General features: G+C 47.0%; 1 protein-coding gene and 1 pseudogene across 1 annotated transcript in view; one reads left to right on the top strand and one right to left on the bottom strand.

Annotated features, from left to right (window-relative positions):
- The window catches only part of LOC119975587, a 639,245-nt gene that overhangs the window by 266,841 nt on the left and 346,650 nt on the right, over positions 1-25,754 (top strand). The gene's annotated exons all lie outside the window — the stretch shown is intronic.
- LOC119975588 overlaps positions 1-25,754 on the bottom strand; it is a 40,061-nt pseudogene that overhangs the window by 9,851 nt on the left and 4,456 nt on the right.

Below are 25,754 nucleotides of genomic sequence, written 5' to 3'. Positions count from 1 at the left end.
TATAAAGTGCCGAATTCTTTTTTTTCCAACTAAGGGGCAATTCAGCATGGCCAATCCACTTACCTAGTACATCTTTTGGGTTGTGGGAGTCAGACCCACGCAGACACGTGTGGCCGAGATTCTTCGACCCCGCGCCGGGTCAGAGAATCCCCGGGGGGGGGGGGGGGGGGAGGGCGCGAGAATTATGCTACGCCTCCCCGACGATTCTCCGGCGCCAATTTTCGGGCGTCCGCTGGATCGCCGCCGCGCGGTCGGGGGCCGTTGAAAGCAGCCCTTCCGGCGATTCTCCGGGCCTCGACGGGCTGAGTGCCCGCTGGCGTGGGTTACGTGTGGTCCCACACGGCGGGACGTCTGAGTTCTGTCTGCGGGGGTCGTCCTGGTGGGGGGGGTGCTGGGCCTCCACGGTGGCCTGGTCTATGATCAGGGCCTACCGATCGGCGGGTGGGCTATTTCCGTGGGGGCGTATGTTCCTCCGCGCCGGCCTCTGTAGAGCTCTGCCTTATTGCCCGGGGGTCAGCACGGAGACAGGAACCCATGTGCATGCACAAACTCGCACCGGCCACAGCACACATGCGCGGACTCACGCAGGCCATGCCGCACCGGCTGGAGCAGCGGAGACCACTCCGATGCCGATCTAGCCCCCTAGGAAGGGGTGAATGCCTGACAATCGAGGACCGTTGACGCCGGAGTGGTTTGCGCCGCTTTTCACACTGGCATCAGAAAGTAGCCACAGGATTGGAGAATCCTGGCCAGGGAGAATGTGCAAACTCCACACGAACAGGGAGCCGGGGCAGGGATCGAACCCGGGACCTCGGCGCCGTGAGGCAACAGTGCTAACCATTACGCCGCCATGCCGCCCTCTCCCCCACTATCCTTGTTAGCGCCGGGGACACTCCCGCCCAAAATCTTCCCAACCTTTTGCAGCCCAGAACATTCGAGTGTGATTCGCTGCGTCCACACTTCTCACATTCGTCTGCCACCCCCGGAAGAACCCACTCATTCTTGCCCACATCATATGTACCCTGTGCAGCATCTTGAACTTATCAGGCTCATCCTTGCCTATCCATCCCCACTTGACCTGGAGTCGCAACGTGATTGAAATTAACAAATTAATTCTTGGAAAATACACAAAGTCTTTGGTCTCTGGCTACCCAATAACTACAGTCACTAGGTTTGTAAACTTAAATAATTAATTTTTACGAATAACAATAACTATAATTAAATATGGAGAAAATACAGCTGGTTTAACTATTATCTAATTCCAACCCCCCCCCCCCCCACTTTAACTTGCCCCGCCTTCTACACACACACACACACACAAGACGAACACAGAGGGGTGCAAAATAATGATGGAAGTAAAAGGATAACAGTCATTGTTTCAGATGGGCATAAACGATTTGGAGAAAAATGTAGCCGGTCTGATTTGTAATTCCAAACTGACAACATCAGTGTGGGATGTGTAGCCTTGGATGTGTTTTTACATTTTTTTTATACATTTAGAGAACCCAGTTCTTTTTTTTCCAAGTAAGGGGCAATTTAGCATGGCCAATTCATCTACTCCGCTCATCTTTGGGTTGTGAGGGCAGCACGGTGGCCTAGTGGTTAGCACAACCGCCTCACGGCGCTGAGGTCCCAGGTTCGATCCCGGCTCTGGGTCACTGTCCGTGTGGAGTTTGCACATTCTCCCCGTGTCTGCGTGGGTTTCGCCCCCACAACCCAAAAATGTGCAGAGTAGGTGGATTGGCCACGCTAAATTGCCCCTTAATTGGAAAAAATAATTGGGTAATCTAAAGTTATAAAAAAAAAAAATCTTTGGGTTGTTGGAGTGAGCCCCACGCAGACACGGGGCAAATGTGCAACTACATACGGACAGTGACCCCGGGCCGGCATCAAACCTGCGTCCTCAGTGGCGTGATGCACAAGTACTAACCACTGTGTCATCATGTGGCACAGCCTCGGAAGTGTTTGACAGCAGATCAGAAGAGGAAGATTCACAGTATCCAAGGTAGCGATGGCTTGGGATCAGTAGAACAAAGTGAAAGTTGGAGCCAGTGGTGGGAAAGTGTTTCTGTTATTTGGGTGAAAACTGAAGTAGTGACTGAGACTCGGCGATTGACTCCCGGTTGACCAGCTGTGTGGAAATAAGGAACACGCAAACCGTGGGATCCATGAGGATGCGTGAGTGTCGGAGGAAGTATAAGTAGACTCAGGGTGGTGAAATCTAGTGCCGGTCTGCCTACAGAGGGGCAAAAGGAACTAGTCGAGGCAGTGAGAGCAGACAACAGTGAAGTCAAGTTCACTAAGAGATGGGGGGATGAGTGGGAACAGTAAGGGCAGAGCCATTGACAGACAAAGGTGAGAAGGAGGCTGTGAGAGTGCTCAGCTGCCTGACCTGCTGAGTATTTTCAGCAATTTTTGTTTTGATTCTAGTTTGTAAAGCACAGAAACAGACCATTCAGCTCATCTGCTTTCAACAGGTGTTTATGCTCCACATAAACTTCATCCCACCCTTTCAGCAGATCCTTCTATTCCCCCTCATCTACTTACCTGACTTCCCATTAAATACATCAAAACTATTTGTCTCAACCATTCCTGTGGGAATAAGTTCCATATTCTAATCAATCTCTTGGGAAAGACGTTTCTCTGGAAGTCCTCATTGGATTTATTATTGGCCATCTTATATTTCCAGACCCTAGTTTTGGACTCCCCCACACAAGTGGGAACATCGTCTCTCCGTTTATACCCGAATTCTTAATTTTATATTTAATCGTTTTAAAGATTTCAGTGATATCCTCCTCAGCATTCTGCTTTCTGGAGAAAAATAAGTGTCAGCCTGTTCACTCTTCCCTGATGGTTACAATATCTCAATTCTCAATAACATCCTTATCAATGTTCTTTTGCACTTCCTCCAGTTTGTTTCTGTCCTTTTTCAATCTTAATTTTGCACAGCTCTCCAAGTGTGGTCTAAACAAGGTTCTGGACAAGTTCAACATTACTTCTCTGCTTTTCAATTTGATTTCTCCAAAAATGGACCTCAGTGTTATTGTTTGATTTTTTTTTAAATGTCCTGTTGAGCTGCCTTATTACTTTTAAGGATTGATGAATCTGTAGTTCTATCCCATGCACAATCAGTTTGTCCTCCCTAATCTCTCCAATTGAAATAATGTGTCCACAGTGTAATGTTCTTGTCGAATGGCCTGATTTATATTCAAGAACACTTGTAGCTAAAGGTATTGTTCAAACAATTGAACATTAACTGTGGGTCAACTATATACAAAACAGATGAATAACAGTATTAATATGCACAAGTAACCTCTCGCGTTATCTCTCCAGTCAGTCTGAGGTCACCTGACTCTAACATTCACTTATATACTATGAAACTCCTAGTGGTCAGTCAGTGAATTACAACACAACCACGATATCACTGCATCCCCTTTCCTTTGAAGGAATAAATTAATACATTATAACCAGTATATTTACATGTGATATCATTAGTCTGTGAGTCTAACAGTATTTTTTTTTATTTTTGAAACTGGTTGAACAAATATATATTTATTTTATATATATATATATATACACACAACATATATAAAAACACAACATATATATATATATATATATATATACACACACACACACAAGAACAGTATGTACAAATAGTCCAAATCTGGGCGGTGCAGTGGCCTAGTGGTTAGCACTGCTGCCTATTGCACTGACTCGGGTTCAATCCTGGCCCTGGGTCACTGTCTATGTGGAGTTTGCATATTCTCCCTGTGTCTGCGTGCGTTCCACCCCCATAACCAAAGATGTGAATGTTAGGAGGCTTAGCCACGCTAAATTTTTTATTTCTTTTTAAAAATAATTTTTATTGAGAAATTTTGATTTTATACAACATTGACGCACCTTAGTAAAATACCGAAAATAACAATAATATTAACAATCATATACATTCGCCCCATCCCCATGAACAAACCAGCATTTTAACAACAACGCAAATTAACACACTATAAAGTTACAGAATAAACACTACAATAATGCATCCCCCCGGGTTGCTGCTGCTATTGACCCAGTTACCTATCTCTGAGCCAGGAAGTCCAGAAAAGGCTGCCATCGTTTATAAAACCCTTGTATTGATCCTCTCAGGGCAAATTTGACCTTTTCCAATTTTATAAATCCCGCCATGTCACTGATCCAGGTCTCCACACTTGGGGGCCTTGCATCCTTCCATTGTAACAGAATCCTTCGACGGGCTACTAGGGACGCAAAGGCCAGGACACCGGCCTCTTTCGCCTCCTGCACTCCCGGCTCTACCGCAACTCCAAAAATCGCGAGTCCCCACCCTGGTTTGACCCTGGATCCAACCACCCTCGACACCGTCCCCGCCACCCCCTTCCAGAATTCTTCCAGTGCTGGGCATGCCCAGAACATATGGGCGTGGTTCGCAGGACTCCCCGAACATCTGGTGCACCTGTCTGCACCCCCGAAGAACCTACTCATCCTAGTCCCGGACATGTGGGCCCGGTGCAGCACCTTAAATTGGATGAGACTAAGCCTCGCACATGAGGAGGAAGAGTTGACTCTCTCCAAGGCATCCGCCCAAGTCCCGTCCTCTATCTGCTCCCCGAGTTCCTCCTCCCATTTAGCCTTCAGCTCCTCCACTGACGACTCCTCCACCTCCTGCATTACCTTATAGATGTCAGACACCTTCCCCTCTCCTACCCACACCCCCGAAAGCACTCTGTCCATCGTCCCCTGCGAGGGCAGCAAAGGGAATCCCTCTACCTGTCGCCTAGCAAACGCCTTTACCTGCAGGTATCTGAACATGTTCCCCTGGGGAAGGCCAAATTTATCTTCCAGTTCCCCCAGGCCCGCAAACCTCCCGCCAATAAACAGGTCCCTCAATTTGCTGATGCCCGCCCTTTGCCACCCCCTGAATCCCCCATCCGTGTTCCCCGGGATGAACCGATGGTTGCCACCCAGTGGAGCCTCCATCGAGCCCCCTGTTTCCCCCCGATGCCGTCTCCATTGTTCCCAGATTCTTAGGGTCGCCGCCACCACCGGGCTCGTGGTAAACCTCTTAGGGGAGAGCGGCAACGGTGCCGTTACCATGGCACCCAGGCTCGTACCTCTACATGACGCCATCTCCATTCTTTTCCACGCCACCCCTCCCCCCTCCATCACCCATTTACGCACCATTGACACATTGGCTGCCCAATAGTACCCCAGAAGGTTGGGCAGTGCCAGCCCACCTCCATCCCTTCCAAGCTCCAGGAACACCCTCCTCACTCTCGGAGTCCCATGTGCCCACACAAAACTCAGAATACTGCTAGTCACTCTCCTAAAGAAGGCCCTGGGGATAAATATGGGCAGGCACTGAAAAAGGAACAAGAACCTCGGAAGCACTGTCATTTTGACGGACTGCACCCTCCCTGCCAACGACAATGGCAGCATGTCCCACCTCCTGAACTCCTCCTCCATCTGATCTACCAGCCTGGTAAAGTTATGCTTGTGGAGAGTCCCCCAGTCCCTGGCCACTTGCACCCCCAGGTACCTAAAGCTCTCCCCTGCCCGCCTAAGCGGGAGCCTACCAATTCCTTCCTCCTGGTCTCCAGGGTGCACCACAAACACCTCGCTCTTGCCTAAGTTTAATTTATAACCTGAGAAGGTCCCAAACTCGGCTAGTAACTCCATCACTCCCGGCATCCCTCCCACCGGGTCCGCCACATACAGTAACAGGTCGTCGGCATACAACGACACCCTATGTTCCTCTCCACCTCGCACCAAGCCTCTCCACCTCTCTGAATCTCTCAATGCCATCGCCAGCGGCTCGATTGCCAGTGCAAACAACAAGGGGGATAGGGGGCAACCCTGCCTGGTCCCTCGGTAAAGCCGGAAGTACTCCGACCTCCTCCTATTCGTGGCCACGCACGCCATCGGGGCCTCATATAGCAGCCTCACCCATCTAATAAACCCTTCACCAAATCCAAACCTCTCCAACACCTCCCATAGGTACCCCCACTCCACTCTATCGAAGGCCTTCTCCGCATCCAGTGCCACCACTATCTCTGCCTCCCCCTCAATCGCCGGCATCATAATGACATTCAGCAATCTCCGGACATTCGTGTTCAGCTGCCTTCCCTTCACAAAACCTGTCTGGTCCTCGTGCACAACCCCTGGCGCACAGTCCTCTATCCTGGTGGCCAGGATTTTTGCCAGCACCTTAGCGTCCACGTTGAGGAGAGATATGGGCCTGTATGAACCACACTGCTGGGGGTCCTTGTCCTTCTTTAAAATTAACGAGATCAGCGCCCGTGACATCGTCGGGGGCAAAGTCCCCCCCTCCCACGCTTCATTGAGTGTTCGCACCAGCAAGGGGCCCACTAGATCCACAAACTTTTTATAAAATTCCACCGGGAACCCATCCGGCCCCGGTGCCTTCCCTGACTGCATCTGCCCGATCCCCTTAACTAGCTCCTCCAGCTCAATCGGCGCACCCAACCCCTCCACCTTCTCCTCCTGCACCTTCGGGAAAGAAAGCCCGTCCAGGAACCTCTCCATTCCCCTCCTCTCCCCCGTTGGCTCCGACCGGTACAGTTCCCCGTAAAAATCCTTGAAGACCTCATTCACCTCTACCCCCTTCCGCACCACATTCCCACTCTTATCTCTCACTCCAGCAATCTCCTTAGCAGCATCCCGCTTACGCAGCTGATGAGCCAGCATCCTACTCGCCTTTTCACCATGTTCGTACACTGCCCCTTGTGCCTTCCTCCACTGTGCCTCCGCCTTTCTAGTGGTCAGCAAATCAAATTTAGCCTGCAGGCTGCGCCTCTCCCCCAACAGTCCCTCCTCTGGTGCCTCTGCATACCTCCTGTCCACCTCCAGCATCTTTCCCACCAGTCTATCCCTCTCACTCCTCTCGCTCCTCTCCCTGTGCGCCCGGATGGATATCAGCTCCCCACGAATTACTGCCTTCAGGGCTTCCCAGACCATCCCCACCTGAACCTCCCCCGTATCATTCACCTCAAGGTACCCCTCAATACTTGCCCGGACCCTCCTACACACCTCCTCCTCCGCCAACAACCCCACATCCAACCGCCACAACGGACGTTGGTCTCGCACCTCTCCCATCTCCAACTCTATCCAATGCGGAGCGTGGTCGGAGATTGCAATGGCCGAATACTCGGCCTCCTCCACTCTCGGAATCAGTCCCCTACTCACCACGAAGAAATCTATCCGAGAGTAGACCCTATGTACGTGGGAGAAGAAAGAGTACTCGCGTGCCCTCGGCCTCACAAACCTCCATGGATCCACTCCACCCATCTGATCCATAAACCCTCTCAGTACCTTGGCCGCCGCCGGCCTCCTACCCGTCCTAGAGCTGGACCGATCCAGTGAAGGATCCAAAACCGTATTAAAGTGATCAGACCTCCCGCCTCCAGATCCGGGATCCGTCCCAACATACGCCTCATAAAGCCCGCATCGTCCCAATTTGGGGCATACACACTAGCCAGTACCACCTTCTCTCCTTGTAGCCTGCCCCTAACCATCACATACCTACCCCCCTTATCCGCCACCACCTCCGATGCCTCAAACGACACATTTTTCCCCACCAGAATCGCCACTCCCCGGTTCCTCACATCCAACCCAGAGTGGAAAACCTGCCCCACCCATCCCTTCCTCAGGCGGACCTGGTCCGCCACCCTCAGGTGGGTCTCCTGAAGCATTGCCACATCCGCCTTTAGCCCCTTCAGGTGAGCCAGTACCCTCGACTGCTTCACCGGCCCATTCAACCCTCTCGCATTCCAGGTGACCAACCGGATCAGAGGGCGTCCCGCCCCCCTCCCCCGTTGACTAGCCATAGCCCGTCGACTGCCCGTCCCAGGCCAGCACTCCCTGCCCGACCCAGTCCTCACAGCGACAACACCTCTCCTCTGTCCCCCCAGCCCCCACCAGCTCCTTCCTGACCCTACCAGCAGCAACCCGGTATTCCCCTTTCCCCCCCTCCCTTCCCCCCCAGGCTAGGAACCCTCCCAGCCGCGAACCGTCCTCCATTGTACTTCCGTGGGTCAGCTAACTTCTGCTGACCCCGGAAACTCCCGCCAATAGCCCGACCCCTCCCGAAGTGGGAACATCCCCCAATCTATCCCTCCTCCTGGCACCGCTCCAGCGCGGGGAAGAACCAGTTAAGGCCCCGCCTCCCCCGTCACCATCTCCACCCCGCAGCACGGGAAACCAGAGGAAAGCCCGCGCTTTCGCACTGCCCCACCACACCTTTCTGACGCAGCTCCCAAATATCAGCCCCACTCCATACCCCCACTCCGGCATAGAATACAACATACCCCCCCGACCCTCCCCTCAAGATACACAGCCCAAACAATGTCCCACAGCACAAAAACAAAAACATAGCAGAACAACCCCTCCGTAAATAACCATATCAAAATTGCAAAAGTACTAAAACAAGAAGAAAACAACAGAAGAAAAAGAGAACACAGCAACAGCAGAATCCAGCACTAATATCTTACAGCCGACCTCGCAACCCCCAACCCCTAGTTCAAGTCCAGTTTCTCCGTCCGCACGAAGGCCCACGCCTCCTCCGGGGAATCAAAATAATGGTGCCGGTCCAAATAAGTTACCCACAGGTGCGCGGGCGGCAACATTCCGAACTTTATCTTTTTTCTATAAAGCACCTCTTTCGTCCGATTAAATCCGGACCGCCGCTTAGCCACCTCCGCACTCCAGTCCTGGTAGATCCGCACTACCCCATTCTCCCAATTGCTGCTCTTCACCTTCTTGGCCCAGCGCAGCACGCACTCCCGATCACTGAACCGGTGGAACCTCACCAACACCGCACGCGGGGCCTCCTGGCCAGCACCCTGTGCGCTCCCTCCAGCTCCAAGGGCAGATGGAGAGATCCGGCCCCCACTAGCGAATTCAGCATTACAGCCACATAGGCTGTCAGGTCCGATCCCTCCAGCCCCTCTGCAAGGCCCAAGATCCGCAGGTTTTTCCGCCTCATGCGGTGATCCAGCTCCTCAAAGCGTTCCTGCCACTCCTTGTGGAGTGCTTCGTGCCCCTCCACCTTACTCACGAGGACCACGGCCTCCTCCTCTCGTTCAATGGCCTGCGTCTGCAACTTCTTGATGGCAGCACCCTGGGTGGACTGAATCTCTGACAGCCTTCTGTTCGTTTCCTGCAGAGAGCTCAGTACTTCATCCTTGAATTCTTTAAAGCAGCGCAGGAGATCAGTTTGTTGTTCCTGGGCCCAGAGTCTCCATTCCTCTGGAGCTCTGTCGGCGGCCATCTTGGATCCCTTCCCCCGTTTTTTCTGAGGAGCTGCTGCTGTTTTTTTCCCCTTTCCACTCCGAGTTTGAGTCATGGACTGCAGGGAAAGTCGTTCAGCACACCTTCCCCCACCGGGAGACGTCGAAAAATTTCCGTTTTGGGCTCTCAAAAGAGCCGAGAAATCTCTTTAAAACGGGAGCTTCCAAATGTGTGGCTTACTGATCCATCACAGCCACCGGAAGTCTTTCTTAGCTACGCTAAATTGACCCTTAATTGGATACTCTAAATTTTTTCAAAAACAAACAGTCCAAATCACAGGGCTAAAGAACTGGCTTTTAAAGCAGACCAAGGCAGGCCAGCAGCACGGTTCAATTCCTGTACCAGCCTCCCCGGACAGGCGCCGGAATATGGTGACTAGGGGCTTTTCACAGTAACTTCATCTGAAGCCTACTCGTGACAATAAGCGATTTTCATTTCATCCACAAATTGAGTCAATCAGGTTTTCTTCTGACTCTGGTTTATCTTCTCAAAGTTTGACCTTGCTGCTCAGAACTTGTAGATTCAATGTTCTGCATGACATTCTCATGCTCAGGAACTGCTGAACTATCTGACACTGCAGCAGACGTTGATTCTGACGTACATTCGTCATCCATCACATTGTTGTGAAACTCTTCTCTGGTTTTTAAGAGTGGGCGACGATTTCTTCTGAAAACCAACCCATCCTCTGTCTGTACATTGCAGGAATGGGGTGCTACTTCTTCAAGTACAATGGCTTTTGTCGACCAATTGCCCTAATCTATTCTCACAATGCCATCATGACTCAGAGGTGGTAAAGTTCTAGACACTCTATCATAGAACTGCTTTTGTTTTGCTTTAATGTTTTGCATTTCCTACAGTACCACTGCATTCACCGCGTTTTCCAAGTATGGAAGTGTGGTACGCAATCTTCTATTCATGAGTAACTGTGCTGGCGATCTCCCATGTGACAATGGTGGCACTCTGTAACTCAATCTGATATGGATCAGATTGCCTGTCCATTGCTTTCAACAATTGCTTAATAATATATGCATCTTTAGGGGCAGCATGGTAGCACAAGTGGATTGCACTGTGGCTTCACAGCGCCAGGGTCCCAGGTTCGATTCCCCGCTGGGTCACTGCCTGTGAGAGGTCTGCACGTTCTCCCCGTGTCTGCGTGGGTTTCCTCCGGGTGCTCCGGTTTCCTCCCACAGTCCAAAGACATACAAGTTAGGTGGATTGGCCATGCTAAATTGCCTTTAGTGTCCAAAAAAGTTAGGAGGGGCTATTGGGTTACGGGGATAGGGTGGAAGTGAGGGCTTAATGTGAGTCGGTGCAGACTCGCTGGGCCAAATGGCCTCCTTCTGCACTGTATGTTCTATGTTCTTTTTCAACTTTTCCATTGGCTTGTGGGTACCAGGGACTCGACGTGACGTGATTGAAATCATACACAATTGCGAACTGTTGACACTTTTTACAGCTAAAACAAATACTGTTATCACTCGCGATGACTTGAGGAATTCCGTATCTAGCAAAAATTGATTGGTATGCAGTATTACACTGCTTGCCGTTATGCTTGACAGTAGAGCCATTTCAGGACAGTTTGAAAAGTAGTCTATGATCATTAAATCTTTCTCTCGTAGGTGAAAGAGATCAAGAGCTACTTTATGCCATGGTGCCACAGGTTAATGAGATATTTGCATAGGTTCTCGTTTGCTTGCAATAATGCATCTGGCATGTGTCACAACAACTGACCATCCTGTCAATATCCTGGTTTATACCTGGCCAGTAAACAGAGTCATGAGCTCTCCGTTTACATTTTTCAATCCCGAGATGTCCTTCAGCTATCTCTTTAGTACATCCTTGTGAAGAGATTGAGGTATAACTATAGTATTCAAACGATACCACTCGGTTAATGATACTGAGTTCAGGTCTTATATTGTAGAACTCCATGGGCAGCACGGTGGCGCAGTGGGTTAGCCCTGCTGCCTCGCGGCGCCAAGGTCCCAGGTTCGATACCGACTCTGGGTCACTGTCCATGTGGAGTTTGCACATTCTCCCCTTGTTTGCATGGGTTTCGCCCCCACAACCCAAAGATGTGCAGGGTAGGTGGATTGGCCACGCTAAATTGCCCCTTAATTGGAAAAAATGAATTGGGTACTCTAAATTTAACAAAAAAAAAATATTGTAGAACTCCATACATACATGGGCCAGTGTTTTGAAGTTCCTCATCACCTCCTGAAGAGTTTGATCGTCCTGGTCTCTTCTTGGATCTCACGTAGTTTTGTATCTGATATTGGTAGTAGTGTGGAAATAAGATTGACATGCAGATCTACATCATCAGCAATTTCACTACTAATATTTTGTATCGACGCTCTTGATAATGCATCTGCTAAGAACAAATATTTGCCTGGCATAGAGATGCGATTGAAGTCACAGCGTTGTAACTTCATCATCAACCTCTGAATGCGCAGAGACATCTGGTTGAGGTTTTTCTTGATGATGTTAACCAAAGGACAATGAACTGTCTTAGCTGTCAAAGTTGGAAGCCCAAACACGTAGTCATGGAATTTCTCCCAACCTACAACTAAACCCAGGCATTCTTTTTTGATTTGAGCGTGCCTCTACTCTGTTGTCACCATGGATCAACTGGTTTTCAATCGCCATGCTCGAGTTGCAGAGGAACTGCTCCTGGACCATTTTTGAACGCGTCTGTTGGCACTTTAATCTGCTTCAATGGATCAAAGAATGTGAGAACTGGCGTGATGGCTAGTGAAGTCTTGAGCTTCTTCCACTCTTGCTCATGTTGCTCAGTCCAAGTGAAATCCGTTGTCTTGTTCAGGGGATCATGCAAATATGTTGTTCTTGCTGACAGGTTTGGAATGAATTTCCCTGTAAGATTGATCATACCCATTACTCTTAAGATGGCTTTCTTGTCGTGTAGTTTTGGAATGTTGAGAATTGCTGAGGTTTTGTCCTTGTGAGGTTCAATGCCATGCGATGAGAGCTTGTCACCTAGAAATGTGACCTCAGTTACTCCAAATTGGTACTTTTGCTTGTTGACCTTTAGCCCATTTCTCCTGATGCTCGTTAGAACTTTCAGTAACCTCGTATTGTGCTCTTCTATGGTTGAGCCCTAAATGATCACATCATCCACGTGCACACGTACACCTTCCATGCCTTCGATTATGTACTCCATGGCACGGTGAAATGAAGCCGAAATTATGCCAAATGGCATTCTCAGTAAGCAGTACCGTCCAAATGGCATATTAAAAGTGCAGTATTTTGCACTTTGTTCCTCTAGCTTTAGTTGCCAGAAACCTTAAGATGCATCAAGTTTCTTAAAGGATTGTGCACCAGCCATCTCTGGTGTGATTTCCTCACGCTTTGGTATTTGGTAGTGTTCTCTCTTGATATTCTCGTTAAAATCTTTATGAACCATGCATTTGTGTGTATCGCCATTCTTTTTCTTTACACAAACCATGGAGTTTACCCAGTCGGTAGATTCTTCTATCTTTCTGATTACTTTTAATTTTGTCATTCTGCCTAGCTCCATTTTGAGGCAATCCTGAAGAATTGCAGATACTCTTCTTGGTGCCTGTATCACAGGTTTTGCATCCTTTTGAGCTGTATCTTTTAGCTGAATGGTAGGGTACTGAAACCTGTGAACACATCACTGAATTTGCTGATAACATCCTCAGAATGGTCGGAGTGTTGATCCAATCCTTTCATAGAATCACAGTATTTACAGTGCAGAAGGAGGCCATTCGGCCCATCGAGTCTGCACCAGCCCTTGGAACGAGCACCCCATTTAAGCCCACACTTCTAACTTATCCCCGTCACCCAATAACCCCACCTAACCTTTTTGGACACTAAGGGCAATTAAGCATGGCCAGTCCAACCTGCACATCTTTGGACTGTGGGAGGAAACTAGCCCACAGAACAAACCCACACAGACACGAGGAGAATGTGCAAACTCCGCACAGACAGTGACCCAAGCTGGGGATCGAACCTGGGACCCTGGAGCTGTGAAGCAACTGTGCTAACCACTGTGCTACCGTGCTGCCCATTTACTTTGTGGATGCTATTTACCAACTGCACGAGACCTAATTCTTCACAGGTCATATCACCTAATAATGAATCCAAGCCCTCTGATCCAATACCGAATGGGACGGAATAAACTGTTTTCACCACCTCACTCAGATCACAAGCACATTTAATGCTTGAACCATTGTAATCTCTCAGAGATAGTTTGTGATTTCCTCTAGTCGGCTGAATTTTTAGATTTTTGAAATCAGTCATGCTGATTAAGTTGACTTTGGCACCAGTTTCTCAATTCAATTGGACCACTGTACCGTTCACTTTAAGTGATAGCAGCCATTTGTCCCCATCAATCACATTTATTTTAAGTGGAGTATCAGTTTCCATTTATTAAAGTGCTGGATAATTTTTTGTTGTCTCCAACAATTTATTCTTCTCTGTTATTACTCTGACAAACAATAATGTTTCAGCATTGGAGACTGTACCTTCCACTGCACTGACTGATCTGGGGTTGAGCTTAAAGTGACAATTCTGTGCAAAGTGACTTTTTTTCTTTGCATTTGGAACAGAACTTAGCAAACATTGGTCACTGCCTTAATTTGTGCCTTTGACCATATCTTTTACATGGAAATATTTCATCCTGATCTTTAACATGTTTGTTGAGTGTGTGAGGAGCTGCAGGAACTTTCCCCCCATTTTTTGGAGGTTTCCCACCTTTTCCAAGAAGAGATCGCCATTACAGAGAAACATTTTAGAATGCTGTGCTACTAGCTCATGAGCCTGACAAATCTTAACTGTTTGTTCCAAAGACAGCTCCGATTCCCTCAACTACCATTCCCTCAGCTTATTTTCATTCATACCAAACACAATCTGGTCCCGAATCATGGAAGGTTCCACCGCAGAAAAATTACAGGTTTTAGCTTTTAACTTTAAATCAGTGATGAAATTACCTATGGACTCTTCTGTCTTATGTAAACGTGATCTAAATACATAGAGTTCACCAATTTAATTCTTTCTGAGGGTGCAATGTGCATTAAATCTTCAAATTACTTTGTTAAAATGTTTACTATAAGAACATAAGAACTAGGAGCAGGAGTAGGCCATATGGCCCCTCGAGCCTGCTCCGCCATTCAATGAGATCATGGCTGATCTTTTGTGGACTCAGCTCCACTTTCCGGCCCGAACACCATAACCCTTAATCCCTTTATTCTTCAAAAAACTATCTATCTTTATCTTAAAAACATTTAATGAAGGAGCCTCAACTGCTTCACTGGGCAAGGAATTCCATAGATTCACAACCCTTTGGGTGAAGAAGTTCCTCCTAAATGCAGTCCTAAATCTACTTCCCCTTATTTTGAGGCTATGCCCCCAGTTCTGCTTTCAACTGCCAGTGGAAACAACCTGCCCGCATCGATCCTATCCCTTCCCTTCATAATTTTATATGTTTCTAGAAGATCCTCCCTCATCCTTCTAAATTCCAACGAGTACAGTCCCAGTCTACTCAACCTCTCCTCATATCCAATCCCTTCAGCTCTGGGATTAAACTAGTGAATCTCCTCTGCACACTCTCCAGTGCCAGTACGTCCTTTCTCAGGTAAGGAGACCAAAACTGAACACAATACTCCAGGTGTGGCCTCACTAACACCTTATATAATTGCAGCATAACCTCCCTAGTCTTCAACTCCATCCCTCTAGCAATGAAAGACAAAATTCCATTCGCCTTCTTAATCACCTGTTGCACCTGTAAACCAACTTTTTGCGACTCATGCACGAGCACACCCAGGTCTCTCTGCACAGCAGCATGTTTTAATATTTTATCATTTAAATAATAATCCCTTTTGCTGTTATTCCTACCAAAATGGATAACCCCACATTTGTCAACATTGTATTCCATCTGCCAGACCCTAGCCCATTCACTTAACCTACCCAAATCCCTCTGCAGATTTCCAGTATCCTCTGTACTTTTTGCTTTACCACTCATCTTAGTGTCATCTGCAAACTTGGGGACATTGCCCTTGGTTCCCAACTCCAAATCATCTATGTAAATTGTGAACAATTGTGGGCTGATCCCTGAGGGACACCACTAGCTACTGATTGCCAACCAGAGAAACACCCATTAATCCCCACTCTTTGATTTCTATTATTTAACCAATCCTCTATCCATGCTACTACTTTACTTTATGCAGCAACCGTTTGTGTGGCACCTTGACAAAGGCTTTCTGGAAATCCAGATATACCACATCCATTGGCTCCCCGTTATCTACCGCTCTGGTAATGTCCTCAAAAAATTCCATTAAATTAGTTAGGCACGACCTGCCCTTTATGAACCCATGCTGCGTCTGCCCAATGGGACAATTTCCATCCAGATGCCTCGCATTTCTTTTTTGATGATAGATTCCAGCATCTTCCCTACTACCGAAGTTAAGCTCACTGGCCTATAATTACCCGCTTTCTGCCTATCTCCTTTTTTAAACAGTGGTGTCATGTTTGCTCATTTCCAATCCGCCGGGACCACCCCAGAGTCTAGTGAATTTGGTAAATTATCACGAGTGTATTTGCAATTTCCCTAGCCATCTCTTTTAGAACTCTGGGATGCATTTCATCAGGGCCAGGAGACTTGTCTACCTTTAGCCCCATTAGCTTGCCCATCACTATCTCCTTAGTGATAACAATCACATCAAGGTCCTCACCTGTCACAGCCTCATTTCTATCAGTCACTGGCATGTTATTTGTGTCTTCCACTGTGAAGACCAACCCAAAAAACCTGTTCAGTTCCTCAGCCATTTCCTCATCTTCCATTATTAAATCTCCCTTCTCATCCTCCAAAGGATTAATATTTACCTTAGCCACTCTTTTTTGTTTTATATATTTGTAGAAACTTTACTATCTGTTTTTATATTCTGAGCAAGTTTACTCTCATAATCTATCTTACTCTTTATACCTTTTTTAGTAGATTTCTGTTGCCCCCTAAATATTTCCCAGTCCTCTAGTCTCCCACTAATCTTTGCCACTTTGTATGCTTTTCCTTCAATTTGATACTCTCCCTTATTTCCTTCGATATCCACATTCGATTTTCCCTCTTTCTACCGTCTTGCATTTATGTTGGTATAAACCTTTACTGAGCACTGTGAAAAATCGCTTGGAAGGTTCTCCACTGTTCCTCAACTGTTTCACTATAAAGTCATAGCTCCCAGTCTACCTTAGCTAGTTCTTCTCTCATCCCATTGTAATCTCCTTTGTTTAAGCACAAAACATTAGTGTTTGATTTTACCTTCTCACCCTCCATCTGTATTTTAAATTCCACTATATTGTAATCGCTCCTTCCGAGAGGATCACTAACTATGAGATCATTAATCAATCCTGTCTCATTACACAGGACCAGATGTAGGACCGCTTGTTCCCTCGTAGGTTCCATTACATACTGTTCTAGGAAACTATCGCGGATACATTTTATAAACGCCTCCTCAAGGCTGCCTTGACCGACCTGGTTAAACCAATCGACATGTAGATTAAAATCCCCCATGATAACTGCTGTACCATTTCTACATGCATTAGTTATTTCTTTGTTTATTGCATGCCCCACCATAATGTTACTATTTGGTGGCCTATAGACTACTCCTATCAGTGACTTTTTCACCTTACTATTCCTGATTTCCACCCAAATGGATTCAACCTTATCCTCCATAGCACCAATGTCATCCCTTACTATTGCCCGGATGTCATCCTTAAATAACAGAGCTACACCACCTCCCTTACCATCCACTGTGTCCTTCCGAATAGTTTGATACCCTTAGATATTTAATTCCCAGTCATGACCATCCTTTAACCATGTTTCAGTAATGGCTACTAAATCATAGTCATTCACGATGATTTGCGCCATCAACTCATTTACCTTATTCCGAATACTACGAGCATTCAGGAAAAGTACACTTATGTTGGCTTTTATACCTCTGTTTTGAATCTCAACACCTCGATCAGTAACCTCGCCTAAATTATATTTCCTCTTAACTTTTCTCCTAATTTTCCTTGTCGTTGAACCCATATCTTCATGTAACAACCTGCCGCGTTGCTTACCATTTATGTTTTTACTTCCCGTTTTATTCCTTTTAGTATTACTGGACCTATTCACTGAGCTTCCCTCAGTCACTGTACCTTGTACTGTCGCCCTTTTAGATTTTTTGACTATGGCTCCTCTGCCTTACACTACTGCCTTTTGTTTCTGTCCCTGTTTTACTACCTTCCGACTTCCTGCATTGGTTCCAATCCCCTGCCACATTAGTTTACACCCTCCCCAACAGCTCTAGCAGACCCCCACCCCCAGGACATCGGTTCCCAGCCCAGCCCAGGTGCAACCGTCCAGTTTGTACTAGTCCCACCTCCCCCAGAACCGATTCCAATGCCCCATGAATTCGAATCCCTCCCTCTTGCGCCATCTCTCAAGCCACACTTTCATCCTATCTATCCTGACATTCCTACTCTGACTAGCTTGTGGCACAGGTGGCAATCCTGAGATTACTACCTATGAGGTCCTACTTTTTTGTTTAACTCCTAACTCCCTGAATTCAGCTTGTAGGACCTCGTCCCATTTTGTACCTGTATCGTTGGTGCCTATGTGCACCACGACAGCTGGCTGTTCACCCTCTCCCCCCCCCCCCCCAGAATGTCCTGCAGCCATTCCGAGACATCCTTGACCCTTGCACCAGGGATTCAACATACCATCCTGGAATCTCGATTGCGTCCGCAGAACCGCCTGTCTATTCCCCTTACGATTGAGTCTTCTATCACTATAGCCCTGCCATTCTTCTTCCTGCCCTGCTGTGCAGCAGAGCCAGCCATGGTGCCATGAACCTGGCTGCTGCTGCCTTCCCCTGGTGAGCTATCTCCCTCAACAGTATCCAAAGCGGTATATCTGTTTTGCAGGGAGATGACCGCAGGGGACACCTGCACTGCCTTCCTACTCTTGCTCTGCCTTTTGTTCACCCATTTTCTATCTCCCTCAGTAACTTTCATCTACGGTGTGACCAACTCGCTACACTTGCTATCCACGTCGTCCTCAGCATCGCGGATGCTCCCAAGTGAGTCCATCCACAGCTCCAGAGCCGTCAAGCGGTCTAACAGGAGCTGCAACTGGACACACATCTTGCACGTGAAGGAGCCAGGGACAGTGGACGTGTCCCTGAGCTCCCACATCGCACACAAGGATCATGATATGGGTCTGGGATCTCCTGCCATGTCTTAAACGATGTTCATCGATTGCAAATTTAAGCGTATTAAACACAGCAAATGATTCGGGCCCTGCTGCTATCAGGAGCATCGCTACCTCACGCAAATCTGATTGATCTCCTAAATTTACTGCAGTAAGAAAAGATTAAATTGTTGTTTAAACACACACAAGTTTCTGTCCACATTACCATGAACTCTGAGACTCGTTCGTGGTTTCAATGACTTCATGTTGTTAATTCTGGCAGTCTGCAAAATCTTCAAGTATCTGTGGATCTCGTAGCAGGCTGATATTTTTTTTCTCAATATTTAATACCATCCAGCCCTTGTACCATGTAATGTTCTTGTCGGATGGCCTGATTTATATTACAAGAACACTTGTAGCTAAAGTTAGAAATTATTTATTAACATTAACTGTGTGTCAACTATATACAAAACAATAGATGAGTCTGTCTCCAAGGTGACTGCACTAAATTGGGCATATAAGTCAGCAGATACCCGTCTCCCCTATGTGATTGGTTGTGCTGGAGTGATTAACGGGCTGCTATGGGTGGTGCTCCTGTTTTTCGCTCACTGATTGGCTGGAATAACTGTCAATCAGAGAGCTCAGCTTGATTGGCTGTGTGTTGGATATTGAGTGGGTTTATTGGAAAAAATTCCCTTTTGATTTACAGGCTGAGTTTTGTTGATGGGTCATTATTGAAGACGAGAAGGTGAGGTATAATTATTTGGGAGGGGCATGGACACATTTATTGAAATGTTTTTTACTGTCTTCTTTAAAGATTTTGGCTGAAGGCCTCAGCCTTTCCCAAAAGCCTGGGCTTGGATTTGATAGATTTGTCCAGTGCTGTGACTGAGAGCTGAACTAGGGGTGTGCAGTCTGAGTAAGTGAAGTGTATCTAATTTCCCAGGTGTGGCCATCTAAAATGGCCACCTGCAAAGGATAATGGGAATTGTGGTCAAGTTGGGACACAGACAGTACACAGCCCCTGTGTATTGGGCAAAGGAAAACCATACCGAACTGAAACTTGCACCTGTTAATCACCGATAAAGATCAATCACCGATTTCCGCAGGACAATAGACTCCAATCAAAGGATAGCAACAGTAGCAGACTGCCTGCCGCCGCTTCCCGTTATTTGGAAAGGCATACGTACTTGGGACAATGGTAACTAGGTCCCGCCCTGCTATCGAGGTACCCACCCCTAATTGGCCAGAATCGATTAGAGTGATCGGGACCCTATCGATCCATTGGATCCTGAGTAAGCACCGCCCAAAAGGGCGCGAAGGAGAAGAGACCCTGTGCACTAGGGATCGATCTCTTTTGAGACCGGCCTGTGCCCACACCAACTGCAGCATAACGACCAGCCAAGTTCAAGACCCACGATCGCTACCTGAGAGAGATGAATCTGACGATTTCCAGCCAACAAACGTGGGGACTCAGATAAAGGCCTTATCTACCTGCACAGAGCTGGTCATTCAGAAGTTAAGTGAAGGTCATCTTAGTTGATAGGAATGGCAGCACGGTGGCGCAGTGGGTTAGCCCTGCAGCCTCACGGCGCCGAGATACCAGGTTCGATCCCGGCTCTGGGTCACTGTCTGTGCGGAGTTTGCACATTCTCCCTGTGTTTGCGTGGGTTTCGCCCCCACAACCCAAAGATGTGCAGGGTAGGTGGATTGGCCCCGCTAAATTGCCCCTTAATTAGAAAAGAATAATTGGGTAATCGAAATTTTAAAAAATCATCTGAGCTGATAGGTGTATTTTAATGCATAGCCGCATGTGTCATTGCACAGAGAGATAAGTCTTGTATTTAATAATAAACTGTCTTTTGAACTAACATACTGGTTGTGTGGTCATTTGGTCAATACAAGAAATATACTCGCAGCTTGTGGTTTGTTAATACTGAAGCAATATTTTCCTCAGCTTCCAGCACTTCCTACCCAGTGTGTTTTCTTCAAATAATGTTGGAAACCAAGAGGAGAAATTCCAAAATGGAATTTTCCATGCAATTCACTGAATATTTTTTGGCGACAGAGGCGGCTTGCCAGTATCTGACTATGATGATTTTCTGGTCCTGACATTTTCAAGGGGAAATTCATTGAATGCACCCATCACCATGGGAAACCTTTGGCGGTGGTGCACCATCAGCAGGACCAGAAGAGCCATTCCAGCCACTGTCTAAGCGTAAAACTGGTCTTGGTGAGCACTACACAAGTTCATGGTCAATAATTAGTTTGTTTTACACTCTGCCCAACAGCTTTTTCCATTGCCCTTGGGAAGATGGGGGTTTTGGGTGGAGGAAAGAGTGTAACCAAGTTGTCTGGTCCTGGTCAGTATCTATTGTGGAGCAGTGTCTAACCGAGGAGTCAGTCTCTTCATCAAAGTAGGAGAGGGAGTTGGAAGAAAGCATGTTTCCTTTTCCTGTTTTACAGAGGAATGGTAGTACACCAGAGGATAGACACCACAGATAGATCCTGACCATCACCCAAGGAACAACTGCACAACTGTGGGAAGACATCCAGTCCCTTCACAGCATTGCTCAACCCAAAGAAGATTGGGCAGTGAAACCATCATCTGTAAATCGGTCGGGTCAGGAGAGTTTTGGCATATTATCAGATCTGAATGGAATCTTCCATCAGAACCAACCTTTCCAAAGGTTCAGCTGTGGGTCAGGGTGAGGTCGGGAAGCAGTGTGAGTGGACTCCTGTGTGGTGAGAGCTTCAAACATTCATCGAGCCTCCAAACTACTAACTGATTCTGACATGTGAGATGCTGTTCAAGACTGAGGTGTGTGAGGACGGTTCCATAGACTCAGTTGCACCAATCCCACAGGGACAGCCACATAGAAGACAAACTGTTGAAGTGTGAGTTCTGTGACAGATCATTCACATATTCATCCCACTTTCGTATCCACCAACTCACTCACACTGGAGAGAAACCATTTACTTGTGAAGTTTGCAACAAATCATTCTCACAGTCATCCCAACTCCATAGACACAAACGAATTCACACAGGGGAGAAGCCGTACCGCTGTGACGTGTGTGAGAAAGCTTTCACACAGTTATCGAACCTCCAGGTCCACCAGAGAATCCACACAGGGAAGAAACCCTTCAAGTGTGCATTTTGTGATAAAGCTTTCCCAACATCTACGGATTTCCTGATACGCCAGAGTGTTCACACAGATGAGAATCCCTTCAGATGTGAGTTATGTGACCGAGCCTTCACACGTTCATCAGCATTCATGCAACACTGACACATCACAGGGGAGAAATCATTCAAGTGCAACATAGGAATTAGGAACAGAAGTAGGAAATTAAGCCCCTCGAGCTGCTCTGCCATTCAGTCAGATCATCTGATCACTTCTTGATTTCAAATCCACCTCCCTATCTGTTCTCCATAACCTATTAACCCGTTTTCTAGATAGAAATTTATCTATCTCCTTCTTGAAACTATTTAATGACTCCAATGCAGCGAGTTTCACAAATTCACCACCCTCTGTAAGAAATAGTTCCTCCTCAGCTAAGTTATAAATCTACCGCCTCTCAACCTACATCTATGACCCTTCATTCCAGAGTGTAAAGTGTGTAAGAAATCATTGTCCCGGCCATTAAAACTCCGTGAACACCAATGCCAACTGTGAAAAGCTGTTCAAGTGTGAGGTGTATAACTCACACTTTCAAGAGAAATCAGGCTTGATGAATCACCGGCGCATTCACACAGGGGAGAAGAAATAACTCGTGTGAGGTGTGCAATAAGGACTTTAAACAATTATCGGGCATGTCGGATCACCGTCGCATTCACACAGCGGGAAAGACAAGTGAGGTGAACATAGAACATATAGTGCAGGAGGCCATTTGGCCCATCACGTCTGCACCAACCCAGTTAAGCCCTCACTTCCACCCTATCCCCCTAACCCAATAACCCCTCCTAACCTTTTTGGACACGAAGGACAATTTAGCATGGCCAATCCACCTAACCTGCACGTCTTTGGACTGTGGGAGGAAACTGGAGCACCTCTCAGACACGGGGAGAATGTGCAGATTCCGCACAAGTTTTGGTCTTATTTGAGGAAGGATGTTGTGGCATTGGAGGTAGTTCAGAGGAGGTTCACCAGATTGATTCCGGGGATGAAAGGGTTGACGCGTGAGGAGAGATTGAACAGTTTGGGCTTATACTCGCTGCAGTTTAGAAGAATAGGGGATCTGATCAAGGCATACAAAATACTAAGAGGGATTGACAAAGTAAACGCAGACCAAATGTTCCCCCTTGTGGGGCAATCTAGAACGTGGGGTCACAGATATAGGTTGAGATGTGGTAGATTTAAAACTGAGATAAGGAGGAACTACTTCTCGCAGAGGGTGGTGAACTAGTGGAACCTGCTGCCCCATAGTGCGGTGGAGTCTGAATCATTAAATGGTTTCAAGGAGTTAAAGAAAAAACAGGAGTAGAAATGAATGGGTCTTTTTCAAATTGGCAGGCGGTGACTCATGGGGTACTGCAGGGATCCGTACTAGCCATTCACAATATATATTAATGATTTAGATCAGGTAATATCTCTAAATTTTCAGATGTCACCAAGTTGGGTGGGAGGGTGAGCTGTGAAGAGGATGCAGAGATCCTTCAGCATGATTTGGACATGTTGAGTGAGTGCAAATGAATGGCAGTTGCAGTGTGATTTGGTAAATATGCAAGGTTATCCACTTTGGTAGCAAACACGAGAAGCCAGACTATTACTTGAAAGGCCATAAATTAGGAGAGTGGAATGTGCAACGAGACCTGGGTGTCCTCGTACACCAGTCATTAAAGTTAAGCATGCAGGTGCAGCAGATGGTAAAGATGGCAAATGGTATGATGGCCTGCATTGCGAGAGGATTCAAATACAGGAGCAGAGATATCTTACTGCAATTATAAAGGGCCTTGGTGAGGCCACATCTGGAATATTGTGTGCAGTCTTGGTCTCCTTATCGGAGGATGTTTTTGTTCTGAAAGGAGTGCAGCAAAGGTTTACCAGGCGGATTCCTGGGATGGCGGGTCTGACGAAGGAGGAGATATTGAATCAGTTAGGATTGTATTTCATAGATATAGAATTTGCAGTGCAGAAGGAGGCCATTCGGCCCATCGAGTCTGCACCGGCTCTTGGAAAGAGCACCCTACCCAAAGTCAACACCTCCACCTTATCCCCATAACCCAACCCAACAGTAAGGGCAATTTTGGAAACTAAGGCCAGTTTATCATGGCCAATTCACCAAACCTGCACATCTTTGGGCTGTGGGAGGAAACCGGAGCACCCAGAGGAAACCCACGTACACACGGGGAGGATGTGCAGACTCCACACAGACAGTGACCCAAGCTGGAATCGAACCTGGGACCCTGGAGCTGTGAAGCAATTGTGCCATCCACAAGGCTACCGTGCTGCCCATAAATTGTTGGAGTTCAGAAGAATGGGGGGGGGGGGGGTCTCATAGAACCCTATAAAATTCTAACAGAACTAGACAGGTAGACTGGCCAGATCATTGGTCCTGACTGTGACTGAGATGATTTAATTACTTTTAATTACATCTTCTAGTTGATGACATCCAGTTAGATATCATAGAATTTACAGTGCAGAAGGAGGCCATTCAGCCCATCGAGTCTGCGCCGGCTCTTGGAAAGAGCACCCTACCCAACGTCAACAACTCCACCCTATCCCCATAACCCAGTAACCCCACCCAACACTAAGCGCAATTTATCATGGCCAATTCACCTAACCTGCACATCTTTGGACTGTGGGAGGAAACCGGACCGGCACCCGGAGGAAACCCACGCACTCAAGGGGAGGATGTGCAGACTCCGCACAGACAGTGACCCAAGCCAGAATCGAACCTGGGACCCTGGAGCTGTGAAACGATTGTGCTATTCACAATGCTACAATGCGATGTATCTCCCAGAAAGAACAACGTATTCTTTACCAGATTTAATCTGGTAAATTTTGAACAAAGCCCTTTTCATTGGGACTAGACATCTCATGGGATTTTCCTATAATATCCTTACACTTTAACTGAAAACTGCTTACATTTGTAAAATTGAGTTCAAAATCCTGTTGTTTGATTATTATACGGAGAAATGCAAAACATATGAATGAAAAGTTTTGATTATATAGGTTGTTGATAACATAACCTGCTAACTACATAACTTAAATCAAGATGTATTCAAAGTATTGTGATGCAAAATGCAGGTTACAAAATGGCTGATGCCACGATTCCGGGTTTTCAAAATGACCTTATTTTATTAACTTAATCAAGTCTCTTTTTTTTAAATTTTAGAGTACCCAATTATTTTTTCCAATTAAGGGGCAATTCAGCATGGCCAATCCACCTACCCTGCACATCTTTGGGTTCTGGGGGTTAAACCCACGCAAACACGGGGAGAATGTGCAAACTCCACACGGACAGTGACCCAGGGCCGGGATTCGAACCCAGGTCCTCAGCACCGTAGGCAGCAATGCTAACCACTGTGCCACCGTGCTGCCCCTCTTTTATAACTTAATCAACACTTTGATTTATTTTAATAAAAATTCAGTCCTTTTAGGTAAAATCTAATTCTAAACCCCACAATTACTTACAGGGAGAGGATGAGAGCCGGGAGAAAATTAATTGTTCTGTCCCTTCCTCGTAAACCCGTCCTCCTGAACTCTCTCTCCTATGTTCCTCTCTCCTGTGTCCCTCTCTCCAGAACCCCTCTCTCCTGAACTCCTCTCTCTCCTGTGTCCCTCTCTCCTCTGCATGTGCTGATCCCACCACTGCAGGTCATCACTGCCTTGGATACTGTGGGTCTTCCTCTTCTGATCTGCTGTCAAACACATCCGAGGCTACACATCCCACACTGATGTTGTCAGTTTGAAAGCCTCCAAGGATGAAGAATGCTATTCCCACACTAGAAATCTCTGTCAAATATTTACCAGGAGGAACTGAGACAGCAGCTGCAATAAGTGAGGTTTTATTCAGATGGGACAATGACAAATTTAAATCCCCACCTGATCGGCTGCTCAAAGTCTTCTTCGTTTCTCCGGTCAGTTTCCCAAACTTCAGGAAACTCCCTAGTCCAGAAATATTTGGAGCAATTTGAATTTTAAACAATGTTCCATGTGGTCTGTAAAATGGTTACTGCCTCAAACTTTTATTTGCAAATTATAATATCAGAGGTCACATTAAAATGACA

Source organism: Scyliorhinus canicula, chromosome 13, assembly GCF_902713615.1.
Source record: "Scyliorhinus canicula chromosome 13, sScyCan1.1, whole genome shotgun sequence".
Classification (NCBI taxonomy): Eukaryota; Metazoa; Chordata; class Chondrichthyes; order Carcharhiniformes; family Scyliorhinidae; genus Scyliorhinus; species Scyliorhinus canicula.
This window is presented reverse-complemented; position numbering and strand designations above follow the sequence as displayed.